Source organism: Macrobrachium nipponense, chromosome 14 (assembly GCF_015104395.2).
Source record: "Macrobrachium nipponense isolate FS-2020 chromosome 14, ASM1510439v2, whole genome shotgun sequence".
Classification (NCBI taxonomy): domain Eukaryota; kingdom Metazoa; phylum Arthropoda; class Malacostraca; order Decapoda; family Palaemonidae; genus Macrobrachium; species Macrobrachium nipponense.
The window spans coordinates 89,378,995-89,391,494 of record NC_087207.1 but is presented as its reverse complement, the minus strand read 5'-3'; positions in this window follow the sequence as shown (position 1 = coordinate 89,391,494).

Here is a 12,500-nt window from a genome sequence, read left to right as displayed (position 1 = left end):
TTGATAGCTTCCATAACACACTTGCTATCGTTTAGGGCAGGGGTTTTCAACCTTTTTCTCCCCACGTACCCTTTCGGGTATTTGTAATGTCAGTAATGTACCCCTTCACTTTGTAAAACGTGAAAAACAAAACCAAATCAGAAAAACTGTGCAGAGAGGAAGTAAGTACATAACTCTTCTGACATAACAATAATATTGTAAACATGAGAATTTCCATAGAAAATAAAGACAACTTTTTATAATTATTTACTTCTGGATATGCAGTAAATTTTCAAGGTTATGGTACTGAGCTACAAAATCAAAATAAATAGTTATTACATCAGCCGCAAAGGTAGTTAAATGAATTGGCTGAAACTCTTTTTTCATTAACTATCCTAGTTGGCCGAGGAGAAGTCTTTGCTTAAGCACATCGAAGGTTGGCATTTAACATTCATTCGAGTGCCATGGGGAGCGCGTTCCTACCCGGTTGGGCAGACCCTCGGCGTACCCCTGGTTGTAAACCTTTTCTTTAGGGAATTTATGTCAAACCTCATGTTTTTTATTCACTTATTTGTGGAGTATCCATTAGATGAAAACAATAAATCTGTAAAATCTTATCGAAAGTTTTAGGTTCGTCCATTCATCAACAAAATTTTTCTATTCAGTCTGTTAGGTCTACTAATTCGCTTTCGCATGGTTGAGCTTTCGTATCGAGTCCTGATTCTCATTCGCTCGTTATTGTTAACGACTTCATCCGCCAACTGATATTGAAGCATTCATTCGGCGACTTCCTTTATGCTACCGATCATTCATGCCATTCATAAGCTGTGTTTGAACAGAGATCTTTCACTTTTGCAATCGATCCCTGACCCTTTTCCTGCCGAGAGAGAGCCACCAGATTCGCTGAACGGACAGCAGCACTAATTCTCAGTCAATGAGTCTCATTGTCGAGGTCCTTTATTCCTCACACCGTTGGACTGTGGAACAGCCTCCCTGAGGATGTTAGCGCCCCAATGGCGTGGTCGGTATGGTGATGGCCTGCCACCTCGGTGGCTGCGAGTTTGACTCTCGAGCATTCCATTGAGGGGTTAGAGAAGTGTATTACTGGTGATAGAAGTTCACTTTTGACGTGGTTCGGAAGTTATTTAAAACCGTTAGTCCCGTCGCTGAATAACCACTAGTTCCATGCAACGTAAAAACACCAGACAAACAAACAAACAAACAAACAAGCGCTGAATGACCTAATAAGTCCCAGTGCTTGGCCTTTGGTCTAACTTCTTTATTTAGTTCAGTTCAGTGCCTTCACAAGTTTTGAAGAATGAGTGATTTCCAAGAATTCATATTAGTTGGTCATATTTTTTTCAATTAATTTCAATAAGAATATTTTTGTGAATATTTTTAAATTACAGTACAATTACCCTATCAAAGTCCAACATCATTAATTCTCTCCCCCGTAACATTATTGCCTACTCGGTGATGCAAATCCATTGGCGTAAAAGGAAAGACAATTTATTTTCTATTTCCCTAAGTTCATTTTAAGAATTCCTTCTAGGTAAATGTATTTGTCACATTCCCTAGAAAGAGAGAGAGAGAGAGGAGAGAGAGAGAGAGAGAGAGAGAGAGAGAGAGAAGGCTGAATAAGTAAGATAATTGCGTCAAAACGTTTTTTTATCGTATTATTGACGATTTTTTCTGATGCCAAATATACATCCATAAACTGTACTTCAAAACTGTACCAGAATTCTCTGAAAATTGGAAATATTTCATCGCATATCTACACAATCTATATGGAATTATGTAGAAATTTGTCTTAATGATGACAGCAGGACATGAAATTTCACATTTAAACTGGTGGGCATTTTTTCATAGCCGGAGAGTCGTTTTAATATCGGAAAGCGCTAAGCGCTTTGGAATCTTTCCAGATTTCCATTGGAATTCATTAAAGTTCCCAGATTCTTACTCGAGAGGTAAAAAGATATACCGTCAACAAAATTAATCTCAAATAATTACTACAGATACTGAAAATATTTAAGGTCCAGGCATACAATGTAGAACAATGTCTATTGAATATTTATATTACTCACTAATACGAACGGCCCATCCCCCAAAAGTTAATGAAATGGAAAATTTGACTTAAATAACAGAAGTGAAGAAGGATGTGGGAAGGATCTCTTAAAAAGTAAAAAGTAAAAAAAAACGGATAAAAAAAAGAAGTTATTCAGAAACTCATCTCATGCAAGAAGCCAATAAAAATCGGAGAGGATTTACGACGCAATAAGCTGATCGATGATTCCGTCTTGAGAGATCATATTCTCATTTCCCTGACAGAAGGAATCGTCTCATCAGGGAATCGCTTTGAAGTATCGAAGAACCTTCGGTAGTTTATTCTTTAAATTGCATTTTATTTCTTTCCCCGTGTGTAAAAGAAGGGTTTACGAGCCTTCAGTGAATAAGAAAGTTAAAGGATTCAAGATGATATATTATTTATCGTCTTTTTTTTAACGAAGCTGTACTATTTTCATATTAACAATATCATTTTTTTTTTCTTGTTTTCTTAACACGAAACTGTCCTTACTATCTTCATTTTAACTGATACTGACGACGAAAATTCTTTTAAAATTTAAGCAGTGTATCTCCCATTTACAGTAAATTTTAGCACGAGAAAACAAATATTTGATAGACGAAATTTCATATGAATTTCATATCTTTAACCAACATGGAACCCTGTTCTAAGAACCTAAAGATTGTTGCTTCGTTTTCATCTGAACTGATGATTTCCATTCTTCCTCAGACTCGTGTTCTCATGTATGCTTTGGCAAATTTATCTCGAGATTCCCACTAAAGCTCAATTAACCTTGAAGACCCTCCGGAATGTAGTCAGCTTGTCTAATGCATTTACATTAGGTAGTTAAGATCCAGGAAGTCTTCCACACCAGGCTAATTGCATTAATGTATCCATTTGGCTTCCAAGTAAATACTAATTATTCGTGGATCCTCAAGACATGAATTTGATGAAACAGTGATAAATTTAGATAATCAGTTAATGGGGTATTATTCCGCTAGTTACTCCAACGATTAACAATTTGTGAGAGCCGGGAAGAGGATACATCTAACGTTCTTAATTTCCTTTGATCTTAATAAACGTCAGGGTGCATTAAAGACTACCGCCAACCGTCCCCAAAACGAAATTAGTATTTAACCTTATCAGAGGGAAGAACAAGGAAGATCTCTTAACCCTCATTAAAGCGCTCAACACATGGTCATTCCTTTAAATGTCAACCCGACCGCGTCCATGATTCCTGCATTTGCCAAAATGGCAATAAAAAGACTTGTGGAGGGCTACTCGTATGCTAATAGTTAAGCAGTACCTCCATATTAACGGGCACCTCTCTCATCTAAGGCTGTGAAGGAGATAGAATGTAGACAAAACTTTGCTAATTAAAACCATTCCTTTCTGTTTATTGTGTCGAACCGTAACTGCAAAGATTTGCTAATTAAAACCACTCCTCTCTGTTTATTGTGTCGGACCGTAACTGCAAACATTTGACAGTTAAAACCACTCCTTTTTGTTTGTTGTGTCGAACCGTAAATGCAAACCTTTGCTAATTAAAACTAATCTTTTCTGTTTATTGTGTAGAACCGTAACTGCAAACATTTGCTAATTAAAACCAATCCTTTCTGTTTATTATGACGAACCTTAACTGCAAACACTTGCTAATTAAAACCACTCCTTTCTGTTTGTTGTGTCGAACCGTAGCTGCAAACATTTGCTAATTAAAACCACTCCTTTCTGTTTGTTGTGTCGAACCGTAACTGCAAAGATTTGCTAATTAAAACCACTCCTTTCTGTTATTGCGTCGAACCGTAACTACACTTTACTGCTGTAATGAGCCATTTACTTGTGAATAGGATCACAAGAGGCCAGTCTTGATCACTACGCACAGCGCGGAAGGCGCATGGAAGGCGTGACAGACACTAAAAACAAGTGGAGGACTCTTTCGGGAGTAGAAGGAATCTTCCATCAATTTTTTACTCCCTCCTCTGGAAATTTGATTGCCGTTAAGAGCGAATTCCTGGTCTTTCAAGATAGCAGTGGCGTAGTAATTGTCCTCTTTAATGGCATCGTAAAAAGTGTAATCATCGTTCAATTTCTCACGATATGAGAAGGGAGAATGGAATATGAATAATGTTCTGGTGATGGCTGCAATCGTGTGTAATACATATGCAAGCATCTAAGCCTATGATATTCATACAAATACAATAATCCAGAAGCATAATAGCTCGCACACATTCACACACACACACACACACACACACACACACACCAGTCTCCCTAAAACGGCTAAAAAATTATTAAAGGTTTTCAAACAAGCACAGAAATGGAACATTATTTTAATCATGAACTTAGCTCGTATGGAAGTGAAAGTTAACGCACCCGTATAACTTACTGAAATTACAATTCGGTTGCTTTCCCAATAGATAGCATTCGTAATTGGGCCATAATGCATTATCCAATTTGAAAGAGAGACAAATTCCATTAACCAAAATAATCACCAGAGAGAGAGAGAGAGAGAGAGAGAGAGAGAGAGAGAGAGAGAGAGAGAGAGAGAAATCAATCGATATTTTTCTCTCAAATTTCCATATCATCAAATCATAATGTGATATTGTAATATTTATAATCGAATTAATACCTTTTACTCTCATAAAAGGCCAATCGTCTCCCGGATTTCCAAACTGGGAGGTGTAGCCTTCCGGAGGATTGAATAAATAGACTTAAGGATACCTGTTGATTCGCCACTTGTAGGGAGGGAGTCTTACTACATTACGCAATCGTACTCCTGCATCCCATTCCGAAATTAGCTGAGGGATTATTCATGAAGTCTCTGTTTACTATTGTTAGATTGCTGAGTGAACAAAATTGTATGTGTAGTTGGACTTCTTGATAAAAAGTAGTGCAGTGCAAACATGTGTATTCTTCCAGATTAGTAAACAGGCAAATACACGATGCTGTAAAGATGAGACACAAATACTGAAAGATGTGGAAATATTCAGAAGAGTATATATATATATATATATATATATATATATATATATATATAGTATATATATATATATATATATATATATATATATATATAAAGTAGGTAAGACGTAGGTGTTTTAACACAGATTTCATAAGCTGATAGATTTCCGTTCATTGGGCGTAAATATAGTCATTACAAGCCCACAGGGGCGGGCCATTGACTTGAAATTCAGGCTTGCAGAGAATAAAGTGTTTGTTAGGAAGACGCAAGAGGAGGTAAAGGAAAGAAGAGATCTCGCTTACATAAAAAAAGAAAAAAATAATTAATAATTAGATAAAAATGTGCTAAAAAGCCAGAAGAATAGTTTTGGTAGCATTAGGATCCTGTGGAAGACTATGTAAGATCAGTGGTTATGCAGTGGAATGATCAGAGATCTTACATAGTCTTCCAGGAAGTTCCTCCCTCTGGATAAGCCTTACAGACCCTTGTCATCCAATCAATCGTAATCCCACCATCCATCGCGCTGTCGATGGCAACACTAATAAACGAAGGTCTGACATCAATCTGCCCAGAAGAGCAGAGAAAGACCTTCCAATTCAAGGCATCTTTAAGCATCATTCACCATTGAATAAGTTGATGCCAACCATTACTTGGATGACGAAGAGACTGATAACTCAACAGAGAGACGAAACCACAAACATTATTAATGGATCAGAGGACATTATATTGGCTACAATTGCCCAAATGCTTAATATAAAACCTTAAGTACCGAGTGACAGAATTCTTGAAACGGTCCTTCCTGTGTACTTTCCCATATGATTAACACTGAGGGGTGAGAGATGTGTATTTCTGGTGATAGAAGTTCACTCTCGACATGGTTCAGAAGTCACGTAAAGCCGTTGGTCCCGTTGCTGAATAACCACTGGTTCCATGCAACGTAAAAACACCATACAAAAAAGCAAACTAAACTGAACACTATTCAATTTTTTTATATCTGTATTTCAACACTTCAATACTTTTTATTCTTCAGCAGTGAAGGTATACGTTTCCCTTTACATACACGTAATTCGTATTTACGACAGAAAAAAAATAACAATCAAAATATATAATGACGTCAGGATGCACATTTTCCTCCTAGAAAAGATTTCCAGTCCTAGGACAAACAAAAAATAGAAAAAAAAAAAAAAGGAAATTGGGCCTCGTTTCCGCTAATGAAAGACTTCCGAAATGAAAACAGGAAGCGCCTACGTCCGTTTAATTTCCGTGTCTCTGTGATTAAAAGGAAAGGCTCTAGATCAAAAAAATTTAAATCCGTGATATACTGTACATCTAACAGAGAGAGAGAGAGAGAGAGAGGAGAGAAGAGAGAGAGAGAGGAATATTTTAGAAAATGAAAATAATATTGTTAACACCATCATGATTCATTTACTATTCGGCAACGGCTACAAGTACACGAGGACTTGAAGGATTATATATTTGATATTAAAATAATAAAAATGTAAACCATTTTCCTTTCCATGATAAACCGAGGAAGTAAGAAAAATCAATCCCCAACCCGCAATGTATTTTAACCTATTATATTCGATTCCAATACCAAATTTCTTCTATTTATTGCAAGGTATTTTATCTATGTCTGCTTTAAAATTTATCAATACATATTGATTTTCTTGTTTTAGAACATATTTTTCATGAACAATGAATATCTTCATGAATTTAACTGTCCAACAGAACCCTTTGGTTTTATTTACATTTCAATTTTGCGGAAATAAACAGATGTACATTTATTTTTTTGTTTAGAACACATTTTTCATGAGCAATGAATTTAATTGTCCAACGGAACCCTTTACTTTTAGTTGCATTCAAGTTTTGCATAAATTAACCGATATTGAAAGATAACATGAGATTTAGAATTTTCTAAATAAAGCTGCAAAAAACACGAAATCTCGAAGGAGGCATAACAAGCATTAGATAACGACGATATTTAAAGCAAAAATGATTATAATGGTTACATATGCATACTCAGTAACGCGATATTATTATCAAGATAATGATAGGCAGTGTGCAATAAAGACGAGAGGAACAATATATTTACAGTTCAATTTAATTAAAGATGGAGCCATCACGGTGATCATTATTTCGGAAATTATGATACCGACAAAGTTAACCTTGATCTCTTTGTTGTTGTGCTCCATAAAACGGAATTACACAATCCCTGTTATAATTGATGCCGAAATTGTTATTTGCGATGGATTTCGTGGTTAATCCATAATTCATAGGGTTCAATGTACAGATATATTAGGCATTGTTAATATATATATATATATATAGATATATATATATATATATATATATATATAATATATATAATATATATATATATATATATATATATATATATATATATCTATCATCTATCTATCTATCTATCTATATATATATATATATATATATATATATATATATATATATATATATATATATATATATATAATATATATATATATATATATATATATCTAAAAAAAAAAGGAGCCCATAAAAACACCAAAATATAGAGAGAAAAGTACTATATTTCAGAGATGCTGTCTGTCCCTCTTCAGGTACATGAATGAGAAAAGTTTACAGAAAAGGTGGTATTTATACCAAGAGGTCCATCCACAGGCAAGCCAATTTAGGTCACCCCCGCTGATAATCTTCCTTTACTCTTCTTATGCGTTGGTTGATTGAAAACCTTGTCGATCGTATCTGAAATCCATGCTCCTTTTGAGATGTTCATACCTGCCTCTCTTTTATAAGGCCGGTTCCATCATTTGACTCTTGTACCGGCAGTTGCTGCTATAAATTACACATGCCAAATTCCAGTTTATTCTGTGGTTATGTCCATTTATATGGTTGAAAATAGCCGAGTTCTGTTGTCCATACCTAACTGACCGTTTGTGTTGTATTAATCTCTGGGGAAGTGATTTACCTGTAAATCCCATATAAGATTGGTCACAGTCCTGGCATGGGATCTCGTAAAAACCCCAGTGTCCATGGGAGATGTCTTTTGTTGGACGTTAATCAGGGATTTGGCTAAGGTGTTTGGGTAAGTAAATGCAAAAGTGTTTAGATTTCCTTTCCCGAGGGTGTGGGTTACTCTCTTAATCGTGTCCAGGTGAGGAGTTTTTATTTTATTGTTGGGTGTATCTCTGGTCTTGTCTTTAGGGGGTCAGTAGAAAATTATATTTGCTTTGTGAATTGCTTTCTCAATTATATGGTCAGGATACTTTAAAGAAGAAAGTTGCTTGCGAATTAGTTCAAATTCTTTTTCCAGGAATTCTGGGGAACAAATTCGTAAGGCTCTTAAGAACAGGTTGCTAGCTACACCTATCTCGATAGTAATGTCGTGATAGCTAAAGTAGTTAATGTATGAAAGTGAGAACATTAGTTTTCTGTATATGGTAAATTTGTATTCTGTCGTGTCTCTGATTATTAAAACATCAAGAAAAGGAATTTTGTTTTCTGTTTCCCATTCAACTTTAAATTTGATGCTGGGCACTAATGCATTTAATTTTGAGAGGAATTCATTAAAATTGCCCCACCTATTATCCCAAAATGTTAGGATATCATCCACATATCTCATCCACAGCATGTTTATGGGTTTTATTGCATTTATTACTGTAGTTTCAAAGTATTCCATGTACAGATTGGCTAAAACAGGACTTAAAGGACTACCCATACTACACTCGGAATTTTTGCTTGTAGAATGATTCCGAATGAAAATAAAAACGTTATTGAGATGCACATAATTCAACTAACTTATTATTTGGTCAAGCGCCAATGGGGGAATGATCTGAATAGGGGGAAAATTTAAAAGTTTTTTCCTTTAAAAACTGAAGAACGTCCTATACTGGTACTTTTGTGAATAAAGTCTATGTCAAGGCTTAAAAGTTTTATGTTGTGAAGTGGTATATGTGCTTCTCTGAATTTGTGACAAAAATCTTCCGAATGTTTAATGTGACTGGGAGAAAAAGTGCCTAAAAAAGGGGAAAGGAGGCCAGCTAACCATTTAGAAATTTTGTAATTGAAAGCTCCGGCACATGAAACGATGGGTCTGAATGGAAGATTGTCTTTGTGAGTTTTGGGAAGGCCATAAAAGTAGGGTAATTTAGGATTAATTACTTTAAATTTCTCTAATAGTTCAATATTCTTTTTGTCTTGGCCAATTAATCTTACTTTCCGAAAAAAATTCTGTGGGAACGTTTTGGAGGGGATTTTTCGTCAGTTTTCCGTAAGTGTTTGTGTCGCTAATGAGCTGGTTGATTTTGTCGAGGTAGAAGTCTTTGTCCATTATTACGATTTGTCCATCTTTGTCGGATCTACTTATTGTAACATCTAACTTTTTTAGCGAGTGGATGGCTATCATGAATCTGCGGGAACAGGATATTTCTTATGTAGGTCAGTTAAAGGCATTTAGTAGCACTCCTCGTAAACATATCTCTTCACGGCTGTAGTTTTTGTCAGATATGAATTTATCAAAAGCCACTATGAAGTCTAGGTTGTTTTTGCGGTCTGGCATAAGGGCAAAGGATAAGCCTAAATTTAAAACTAAATGTTGATTTACAGTAAGGGGGTGTTGATAAGTTTTAAAAACTTTGTCTTGTTGCTCAAGATTATTCCATGCGCTATTGTCTATTAGGTTATTTAACTTGCGTAAAAGTCTGTTGGAATGAGTCACGCTATTATAGGCAGCAATGTCGGAACAAAATGAAATCAGATACCCGTGTATGTGGTCCGTAGTGAGGAGGTGAAGATTAGACTGAGTTCCATATATCACTCTGCGTAGTACGAAGATGTCATTTTTCGTATTGGAGATTCTTTCCTCCAGGAAAATCTTGTGTGATAGAGTGAAGGGGTCCTGATTGCAGTGTCCATCTCCCGAATCATTACATTTTGGTACTACTTGTTTCTTTGAGGCATTCTTCTAAAAAGTGTTATTGAATTTCAGCCAGTGTAGTCTGATCAGTTCTTTCTCAAACTTGCGAAAAACTGGCTTGACTTCTGGAAGTGAGTGAATAATCATGGAAAGGCGGTTGAATTCCATAATGGGCCGAAAATGACTGGTAAAATATTCTGTAACAACAGAATTCCATCTAAAAAAAGGAGCCCATAAAAACACCAAATAAAGAGAGAAAAGTAACAAATATATTTCAGAGAACTTTTTTACTGTCTCCCTCTTCAGGTACATGAATGAGAGAAGTTTACAGAAAAGGTGGTAGTTTATACCAAGAGGTCCACCCACAGGTAAGCCAATTTAGGTCACCCTCGCTGATAATCTTCCTTTAATCCTCTTAAATGTTGGTTGAATGAAAAACTTGTCGATCGTATCTGAAATCCATTCTCCTTTTGAGATGCTCATTACCTGCCTCTCTTTTATTAAGGCCGATTCCTTCATTTGACTCTTGTACCGGCAGTTGCTGCTATAAATTACACGTGACAAATTCCAGTTTATTCTATGATTATGTTCATTTATATGGTTGAAAATAGCCGAGTTCTGTTGTCCATACCTAACTGACCGTTTGTGTTGTATTAATCTCTGGGGAAGTGATTTACCTGTAAATCACTGATTAACGTCCAACAAAAGACATCTCCCAAGGACACTGGGGTTTACGAGATCCCATGCCAGGATTGTGACCAATCTTATATGGGATTCACAGGTAAATCACTTCCCCAGAGATTAATAACAACACAAACGGTCAGTTAGGTATGGACAACAGAACTCGGCTATTTTCAACCATATAAATGGACATAACCATAGAATAAACTGGAATTTGTCACGTGTAATTTATAGCAGCAACTGCCAGTACAAGAGTCAAATGATGGAATTGGCCTTAATAAAAGAGAGGCAGGTAATGAACATCTCAAAAGGAGCATGGATTTCAGATACGATCGACAAGGTTTTCATTCAACCAACACTTAAGAGGATTAAAGGAAGATTATCAGCGGGGGTGACCTAAATTGGCTTGCCTGTGGATGGACCTCTTAGTATAAATACCACCTTTTCTGTAAACTTTTCTCATTCATGTACCTGAAGAGGGAGACAGCAGTCTCTGAAATATAGTACTTTTCTCTCTATATTTTTGTGTTTTTATGGCTCCTTTTTTTAGATGGAATTCTGTTGTTACAGAACATTTTTACCAGTCTATATATATATATATATATATATATATATATATATATATATATATATATATATATATATATATATTAACATATAAAGACTGATAATATGATATGTATGAGACATTGTTGTATGTCACGTGCTTTGACATCGTTTTTAGTTTCCCATGGAGACTGAGTGTCCGTGCGACAGCTTAGGAATGCTGATATGTCGTTGTTGGATGGTGTGACATTAAAATCCTTACCTAAGCAGGTCAAACATTCGTCCTGTAGTTATGGGCGCTCGTCAGAGTTGACTTTGAAACCAGTTTCGAGTGGTTATAGGGCATGAATGCTGGGTGTGAATTCGCGCGTCCATACAAGCTATGTCCATTGAGTTCATAATGGCATGTAATTAGCCAGAACCATCGAGACCGTTACGGGGAGAGAAGGCAGATGCCGGGATGGCTTCTGCCAACGTTTTTCTATGTAGTGAAGTGAAACTGGCTGGAAATGGGTGGTTCTAGTGGAGGGAACTGTACTGGTACGGGGAACCGTATTCTGGAGAAAAGATAAATGGTGTTTGACTAATTACTGGTAGACTGTTAATTACCAGGCGGTTATTAGTTGCTGGCAAGCGGTGTTTGTAACTGGAAAAGGTAAAAGGGCCTTTTTTTGTAAGATTAGTATCAGCTTAAGATGCCGTTTTCAAAGTCTGGTTGTGGAAATATGTTGGATTTCGTTACTAGGTGAAAGGGAATGAGAATATCCATCCGTGGGGATGTGGTACGGAGATCAACAAATTGAATTAGGATCAGCAAATTCGCCTGTCCCGAGACGCTCGCTAGGATGAGGACTCAGTCTAGCTTATGAGTGCATATTCATCAAGCGCTTTCTCGCCGAGCTCGTTTGCATTGTGCCAACGAAATTCGCATGTTTGTAATTGCGCAGACTCCGAGATGAATGTTCTCCATAGAAGGCGTAAGTGTTATGATGAGTTTTTTTTTTTTTTTTTTTGAGGCCCTGGGGTGTTTTTTTACTTTCTGTGTGAACTATTTTAAAGAGGCAGTTCAGATTACAATATATTTCCCTCAAAGTAGCAGAATGTGATAAGTTTTATCTTAGCGCATGTTTAGAAGAGACGCATTCGTCTTGTTTTAATGCATACATTTGTATATGAATGGTTTTCATACATGCGATACTGTTGCTTGAATTGCATTCTTTGCCTCGGAGACAGAGCCCTCTCATGCATACGCATTCAGCACAATTTGTGCTGACCGACCCAGAGGAAGCGCAGCAAGGGAGGGTAGTGGTGTCTTTCATGGGGGAATGCTTGACGTGGAGGTGAAGCTCTTTTTT